Source organism: Equus caballus, chromosome 2 (genome assembly GCF_041296265.1).
Source record: "Equus caballus isolate H_3958 breed thoroughbred chromosome 2, TB-T2T, whole genome shotgun sequence".
Lineage (NCBI taxonomy): Eukaryota > Metazoa > Chordata > Mammalia > Perissodactyla > Equidae > Equus > Equus caballus.
Window position 1 is genome coordinate 66,322,523 of NC_091685.1, and position 9,543 is coordinate 66,332,065.

Below are 9,543 nucleotides of genomic sequence, written 5' to 3' on the forward strand. Positions count from 1 at the left end.
TGAGCTAGCATCTGTTGCCAATCTTCCTCGTTTTGCTTGAGGAAGTTTGTTGCCGAGGTAACATCTGTGCCAATCTTTCTCTATTTTATATGGGATGCCACCACAGTGTGGCTTGACAAGCAGTGCTAGGTCTGTGCCCGGGATCCAAACTTGTGAACCCCAGGCAGCAGAATTGGAGCGTGAGAACTTAACCACTATGTCACTGGGCTGGCCTCAAACATTTGTCCATTTTTAAATTGGATTGTTTATCTTTTATTGATGAGTTGTATGAGTTCTTTATATATTTATCTCATGTCTCCTATCAGATATATGATTTGGAAATATTTTTTCTCATTTTGTGTGTTGTCTTCATATTTTTCTGATAGAGTCCTTTGAAGTGCAAAACCTCTGTTTTTGATGAAGTCTAAATTTATTTATTTTTTGTCAATTGTGCTTTCAATGTCATATTGAAAAAACAATTGCCACCCAAAGTTCATGGGATTATTCCTATGATTTCTTTTCTTTGTATTCTCAGCTTTATTGAGGTATAATTGACAAATAAAAATTATATCTATTTAGTTGTAAAATGTGATTTTTAAAGGTGGCAATGTGATGATTTAATACACGTATACATTGTGAAGTGATTACCACAATCAAGTTATTTAATTCATCCATCATCTCACATGGTTACCTAAGATCTACTCTCTTAGCAAATTTCAAGCATACAACACAGTGTTACTAACTGTATTCACCATGCTGTACATTAGATACCCAGAACATATTCATCCTAATCTTATAACTGAAACTTTGTACCTTTTGACCAACATCTCTCCGTTTACCCGACTCCTCAGCCGCTGGCAATCACTGTTTTACTCTCTGGTTCTATGAGTTTGACTTTTTTAGATTCCACATATAAGATCATATAGTGTTTGTTTTTCTTTGTCTGACTTATTTTACTTAGCATAATGTCCTCCAGGCTTACCCATGTTGTCACAAATGGTAGGATTTCCTTCTTTCTCATGGCTGAATAATATTTCATTGGATGTATCTATATCTATATGTATCTATCTATCACATTTTCTTTATCCAGCCATCCTTTGATGGATACTTAGATTATTTCCATATCTATACTGTTGTGAATAATGCTGCAATGAATATGGGAGTGCAGGTAGCTCTTTGAGACAGTGGTTTAATTTCCTTTAGATATGTACCCAAAAATGGGATTGCTCACTCATGTGGTGTTTTATTTTTAATTTTTTGAGGAATCTCCATGCAGTTTTCCATAATGGCTATACTAATCTACCTTTCCACCAACAGTATGCAAGTGTCTCTTTTCTTCACACCCTCACCAACACTTGTCATCTCTTATCCTTTTGGTTTTTCCCCCCAGCTTTATTGAGATGTAAATGAGAAATAACATTGTATAAGCTTAAGATATACAACATGATGACTTATTATACATATATATTGGGAAATGAATTCTACAATATTGGTAGTAAACACAACTATCACCTCACATAGTTACCATTTAATTTTTGTGGTGTAATGTTTAAGATCTACTCTTTCAGCAAATTTTACATATACAATACAGTGTTATTAACTATAGTCACCATACTGTACATTTTATTTTCAGAACTTATTCATCTTACGACTGAAAGTTGGTACACTTTGACCACCATCTTCGCATTTCCCCACCCTTCAGCCCCTGGCAACCAACAGTCAACTCTCTGTTTCTATAGGTCTGACATTTTTAGATTCCACATATAACTGAGATCATCCAGCAGTATTTACCTTTCTGTGTCTGGCTTATTTTACTTAGCGTAATGTCCTTCAGGTTTATTCATCTTATTACAAATGGCAGAATTTCCTTATTTTTTATGGCTGAATAATATTCCATGGGGTATATATACCACATTTTCTGTATCCATTCATCCACTGACGGATACTTAGGTTTTTCCCATGTCTTTGCCATCATGAATAATGCTGCAGTGAACATGGGGGTGCAGCTCTCTTTTCAAGATAGTAATTTTATTTCCTTTGGCTATATACTCAGGAGTGGGATTGATTGATCATATGGTAGTTCTATTTTAAATTTTTTTGGGAGCCTCCTTAATGTTTTCCATAACTTCTGTACCAATTTACAATACCACTAAGAGTGCACAGGGGTTTTCTTTTCTCTATGTTTTGCCAACATTTGTTATTGCTTATCTTTTTGATGATAGCCATCTTAACAGGTGTGAGGTGATATCTGATTGTGGATTTGATTTACACTTCCCTAATGATTAGTGATGTTGAGCCCCTTTTCATGTACCTTTTGGCCATTTGTACGTCTTTTGAAAATTTCTGTTCAAGTACTTTGACTATTTTTAATGAGATTATTATTATTATTACTATTTTTTACTATTGAATTTCTTATATTTTGGATCTAAACCCCTTGTGAGATATATGATTGGCAAATATTTTCTCCCATTCCACAGGTTATCTTTTCATTAGTTGTTTCCCTTGCTGTACAAAAGCTTTTTCATTTGATATTGTCCCACTTGTTTGTTTTTCCTCTTGTTGTTTGTGCTTTTGTTATCATATCCAAAAAAAATCATTGTCAAGACCAACATCAAGGAGATTTTCCTCTTTGTTTTCTTCTATAAATTTTAGTTTTAGGTCTTATATTTAAGGCTTTAAGCCATTTCCAGTAAAATTTTGTGTGGTGAAAGACAAAGATACAATTTCATGGTTCTGCTTGTGGATGTCCAGTTTTCCCAACACCATTTATTGAAGATACTATCCTTTCCCCACTGTACATTCTTGACACCCTTGTCAAATATCAGTTGACTGTATATGCATGGGTTTGTTTCTGGACTCTTGATTCTGTTCCGTTGGTTATGTGTTTGTTTTTATGCTGGGACCATACTTTTTTGATTAAAATAGCTTTGTAATACAGTTTGAGATCAGGTTGTGCTATATCTTTCCTTGTATTCTTCAGCTCCAGGAGTTCTGTTTGGGTCTTTTTCATGGTTTCTATTCTTTTAATTATACTTCTCATTTTGTTCATATGTTATTTTCCTGTTTTCATTTAGTGGTCCTTCTGTGTTTTCTTGCATCCCAATGAGCTTCTTTAATATGATTATTTTGAATTCTTTCTCAGGCAATTTGCAGATCTCCATTTCTTCAAGGTCGGTTATTGTAGCTTTATTAGAGTCCTTTGGTGGTGTCATGTTTACCTGATTCTTCATGATGCGTGTAGCTTGTGTTTGTGTATTTGAAGGAACAAACACCTCTTCAAGTCTTTATAGATGGGTTTTGTCAGGTAAAATATTTCTCATTTTGGGTCCCTGGGCTGATGGTATTGTCTTCAGGGTCACAGTTGAGCCGAGTTGAAGCCAGGTCACATGGCTGCTATTAGGTATGTAGTGGGATCCATGGTTGGCAGGCCTGTTACCTGGTGCTTGGATGGACATGGATTCTGTTTGGTCCCTGAGTAGACAGGACTGCCTGGAGGACCTTGGTCAGTAGGGCTGGTGCTGGGACAAGGCCCACTTTAGCGTCCACAGATGATGGGCCTATTACCAGCAGTGCAGATGGGTATGGCTCCTCCGGAGTTCCTGAAAGTGCTCCTAATAGGTCACTGGGTGGGCCCTTGAGTGAAAGGATTTGCCTTGGACCATAGCTGAGAGGTGCTGAACTGAGTCACAGGGCTGCTTCATGGCCCACAGCTAGGACCAAGATCTGCTAGCCTCTTTCTAGGGGTACAGACTGGAATGTCCTCTGTTGGGTTTCTGGGTGGACAGGACTGCCCCCAGACACAGCTAAGTGGGTCTGGAGCCTGGTCAATGGCTACTTCTGAATTTATAGTTAGACTGATATTGGTAGGCCTGCTTTGTGGGGCACAGATGAGTGTGCCTCCTTCTGGGTTGTTGGGTAGGTAGGACCACTCCTGGACCATGGCTGAGAGTGACTGGACAGGGTAATGGGGCCATAGTCAGACTTACCATGGGCGTATTTCCCAGGGCACAGATGGATGTGTCTCCTGATAGGTTCCTGGCCTAGTAGGAGTGTTCCCAGCCCACTTCTGTGAGGGGCTGGAGCTGTTACAGGGCCATAACTTGTTTCAGGATCTGCAGTCAGACATCTAACAGTGTGGATGATGGAGCCTGGGAGGGGCAGGAGAGAAAGCATCACAAAGCTGATACTCGAAGTTGAGTTGTAAGGTAAATTTTAGACAAGCAAAGTGGTGGTTGTGAGGATAGGAAGAAAAAGACTTGCAGACAGAGGGCACTTTACGTGTAAACTCAGAGGGAGAAGGTAAGGCATATTTGGGTGGGAGGAGGAGAAGGTCAGATAAAGGACTTGTTCATCTTTCTAAGAAAGGAATTTGTCTGATTCCTGTAGGCAGTGGGACACAGCTGAAGGTTTGGGGCAAAGGAGCAAAGTATTCAAATGTTTTAGAAGGATCATTGTGGCTGGAGAATGCATTAGGGAGGTCAAGAGTGGAGTCAGGAAGCATGTTAAAGGCTGTTGTAATTCCCGGCAGAGATGGTGATGGCTTGGGCTAGGGTAAGGTCCAGTGGGAATACAAAACCAAAAGAGGACAAAGTGCGGAGAAATTTAGGAAATAAAATAAGAAAGGCTTAGGTTTTGATTAAATATGGGGGAGAATGAAGAAAAGGGCAAAGTAAATAATACCATTCAGGTTTCCGGCATGGTTAATTGAGCAGATGTTGGTCCATTCGCTGATGTGGGGGCTTGGGGAGTAGCAGTTTTGAACAGGGAGAAATAAGCTCTGTTTTAGACCTTATCCAAACCATGGTTATCATAATAGCTAACACTGAGGGCACTGACAATGGGCCCAGCATGGTGCTTCAATAATATTATCTCATTAAATCCTTTAGTAATTCTTTCTAAATAATAGAAATCCTATTATCTCCATTTTACAAATGAGGAAATTGGCGCACAGAGAGGTGAAATGGTTTTCCTCAGGACACGAACATTGTTTTGGGGCAAGTCTTGCACTCAGCATAGCCTGACTAACACCCATGCTCTTCACACTGTGCACAGTAGGCAGTGGGCAGATGTGCCTGGCTGACATTCACAAGAGATGATGGGGTATGAGACATGATTTTGGAAGTTGTTGGGGAAAAGATGAGAGTGGTTGGCATCACGCTGGGAACACCTCTTGAGTGAGATTAAAAATAAGGACTTGGACAAAACCTTGGTGAATACTAACATTAAAGGGACAAACAGCAGGAGAGGAGCCTGCAATGGGAACTAAGAAAGATTGGCAGGAGGTAGGAGAAAAACCAGATGAGTGTGAGCTCAGTAATCAAAAATCAAGATAAGGTGATAGAGGGGAATGACCAATATTACTAAATACTGCTATGAGGTTGGGGAAAATGTGTATTGAACTTAGTAATAAAAGGCCATTTGTGATTTATTATTTTTTTTTTTACTTTTTATTGTTTTTATTGTGGTGACAGTGGTTTATAAGATTATATAAATTTCAGGTGTATATCATTATATTTTGATTTCTATGTAAATTACATCATGTTCACCCCCCCCCCCAAGACTAATTAGAATCCATCATCACACACATGTGTCTAATCACCCCTTTTGTCCTCCTCCCTCTGCTCTTCCTCTCTGGTAACCACCAATCCAATTTCTGTTTCTCTGTGTTTGTTTGTTGTTGTTTTTATCTTCTACGTACAAGTGAGATCATATGGTATTTGACTTTCTCCCTGACTTATTTCACTTAGCATAATACCCTCAAATTCTATCCATATTGTCACAAATGGCCAGATGTCATCATTTTTTACAGCTGAGTAGTGTTCCCTGTGTATATATACCATGTCTTCTTTATCCATTCTCCCTTTGATGGGCACCTAGGTTGCTTCCAAGTCTTGGCTATTGTGAATAATGCTGCGATGAACATAGGGGTGCATGTATCTTTACGCATTTCTATTTTCACATGTTTTGGGTAAATACCCAGCAGGGGAATAGCTGCATCATATGGTAGAAATATTCTTAATTTTTTGAGGAATCTCCATACTGTTTTCCATAGTGTTTGCACCACTCTGTATTCCCACCAGCAATGTATGAGGGTTCCCTTCTCTCCACATCCTCTCCAATACTTATTGTTTCCTGTCTTGTTAATTATAGCCATTCTGATGGGAGTGAGGTGATATCTCATTGTAGTTTTGATTTGCATTTCCCTGATAGTTAATGATGTTGAATGTTTTTTCATGTGCCTGTTGGCCATCTGTATATCTTCTTTGGAAAAATGTCTGTTCAGATCTTTTGCCCACTTTTTAATTGAGTTGTTAGTTTTTTTGTTGTTGAGATGTATGAGTTCTTTGTATATTTTGGATATTAACCCTTATCAGATATATGGTTTGCAAATATGTTCTCCCAGTTGTTAGGTTGTCTTTTCGTTTTGTTGATGGTTTCCTTTGCTGTGCAGAAGCTTTTTATTTGATGTAGTACCATTTGTTTATTTTTCTATTGTTTCCCTTGCCCAGTTGAACACAGTACTTGAAAATATGCTGCTAAGACTGATGTCGAAGAGTGTACTACCTATGTTTTCTTCCAGAAGTTCCATGGTTCCAGGTCTAACATTCAAGTCTTTAATCCGTTTTGAGTTAATTTTTGTGCATGGTGTAAGACAATGGTCTACTTTTATTCTTTTGCATGTGGCTGTCCAGTTCTCCCAATACCATTTATCGAAGAGACTTTCTTTTCTCTGTTGTATGTTCTTGGCTCCCTTGTTGAAAATTAGCTCTGCATAAATGTGTGGGTTTGTTTCTGGGTTCTCACTTCCATTCCATTTGATCTGTGTGTCTGTCTTTCTGTCATGACCATGCTGTTTTGATTACTATACCTTTGTAGCATATTTTGAAATCAAGGAGTGTGATACCTCCGATTTGTTCTTTTTTCTCAGGATTCCTTTGGCTATTTGGAGTGTTTTGTTGTTCCATATAAATTTTAGGATACTTTGTTCTGTTTCTGTGAAAAGTGTTGTTGGGACTTTGATAGGGATTGCATTGAATCTGTAGATTGCCTTAGGAAGTACGGACACTTTAACTATGTTAATTCTCCCAATCCAAGAGCACAGAATATCTTTCCATTTCTTGGTGTCTTCTTCAATTTATTTCAACACTGCTTTACAGTTTTTTGTTGTACAGATCTTTCACCTTTTTGGTTAAATTTATTCCTAGATATTTTATTCTTTTTGTTGCAATTGTAAATGGGATTGTATTCTTAATTTCTCTTTCTGCTACTTCGTTGTTAGTGCATAGAAACACAGCTGATTTTTGTATGTTGATTTTGTATCCTGCAACTTGACCATATTCATTTATTATTTCTAAAAGTTTTTTAGTGTATTCTTTAGATTTTTCTATATATAAAATCGCTTCATCTGCAAATGTGACAGTTTCATTTCTTCCTTTCCACTGGATTGCTTTTATTTCTTTATCTTGCCTGATTGCTCTAGCTAAGACTTCCAATACTATGTTAAATAAGAGTGTTGAAAGTGGACATGCTTGTCTGGTTCCTGTCTTAGAGGGATAGCTTTCAGTTTCCCTCCATTGAGAATGAGATTAGCTGTGTGTTTGTCATATATGTCCTTTATTAAGTTGGGGTACTTTCCTTCTATTCCCATTTTATTCAGAGTTCTTATAAATAGCTGCTGCATCTTGTCAAATGTTTTCTCTGCATCTATTGAGACGATCATTTGATTTTTATTCTTCATTTTCTTAATGTGGTGTATCACATTGATTGATTTGCAGATGTTGAACTATCCCTGCATCCCTGGAATAAATCCCACTTGATCTTTTTGTATAATCTTTTTAATGTCTTGTTGTATTCAATTTGCTAGTATTTTGTTGAGGATTTTTACATCAATTTTCATCACTGATAATGGCCTGTAATTTTCTTTTTTGTATTGTCCTTGTCTGATTTTGCTATTAGGGTTATGTTGGCTTCATAGAAGGAGTTAGGAAGCGTCCCCTCCTCTTCAATTTTTTGGAAGAGTTTGAGAGGGATAGGTATTAAGTCTTCTTTGAATGTTTGGTAGAATTCACCAGGGAAGCCATCTGGTCCTGGACTTTTATTTTTGAGGAGGTTTTTGATTACTATTTTGATCTCTTCACTGGTCATTGGTCTATTCAAATTCTCTATTTCTTCTGATTCAGTTTTCGCAGGTTGTATGATTCTAAGAATTTATTCGTTTCTTCTAGGTTATCTAATTTGTTGGTGTATAGCTTTTCATCGTATTATTTTATGATTATTTGTATTTCTGAGGTGTCTGTTGTAATTTTTCCTCTTTCATTTCTGATTTTATTTGTTTGAGTCGTCTCTCTTTTTTTCTTGGTGAGTCTGGCTAAAAGTTTGTCAAGTTTGTTTAACTTTTCAAAGAACCAGCTCTTGGTTTCATTAATTTTTTCTATTGTTTTTTAGTCTCTATTTCATTCCTTCCTGCTCTGATTTTTATTATTTCCTTCCTTCTACTGATTTTGGGCTTTGTTGGTCTTCTTTTTCCAGTTCCTTTAGGTGTGCTGTTAGATTGTTTATTTGAGATTTTTTTGTTTGTTGAGCTAAGCCTGAATTGCTATAGACTTCCCTCTTAGAACCGCTTTTGCTGTATCCCATAGATTTTGGCACGTTGCATTTTCATTTGTCTCCAGGTATTTTCTGATTTCTCCTTTGATTTCTTCATTGACCCAATCTTTGTTCAGTTGCATTTTTTTAAATCTTCACATATTAGTGGTTTTTCTGATTTTCTGCTTGTACTTGATCCCTAGTTTAATACCTTTGTAGTCAGAAAAGATGCTTGGTATTATTTCAGTCTTCTTTAACTTAATGAGGCTTGTTTTGTGGCCTAATATGTGAACAATCCTGGAGAATGTTCTAAGTGCATTTGAAAAGAAGGTGTATTCTCTGGTTTTTGGATGGAATATTCTATATATATCTACTAAATCCATCTGGTCTAATGTGTCATTTAAGGCCAATGTTTCCTTATTGATCTTCTGTTTGGATGAACTATCTGTTGGTGTAAGTGGAGTGTTAAAGTTCTCTACTATTATTGTGTTACTGTCTATTTTTCCTTTTATGTCTGTTAATAATTGCTTTATATATTTAGGTGTTCCTGTGTGGGGTGCATAGATATTTATAAGTGTTATACCCTCCTGTTGGATTGTTCCCTTTATCATTATGTAGTGCCGTTCTTTGTCATTTGTTAGAGTTTTTGTTTTAAAGTCTATTTTATCTGATATAAGTATTGCTACCCCAGCTTTCTTTTCTTTGCCATTGGCATGGGATATCCTTTTCCATCTTTTCACTTTTAGTTTTTGATATCATCTCTAACTTCTTTTTTTTTGTATGTGTATCCATTATGCTCTTATCATTGAAAAAGGTAATTTTAGTACTTTTGCCTTTTGACCTTCACATTATCTTCATAGGTGGTTGATCTTCTACCTTTATTGTATTATTGCCTTTACCAGTGATTTTATTGCCTTTTTTGGGAAAATTTTCTTATTCCTAGTTGTGATCTTCTCTTTCCCACTTAAATAAGTCCCT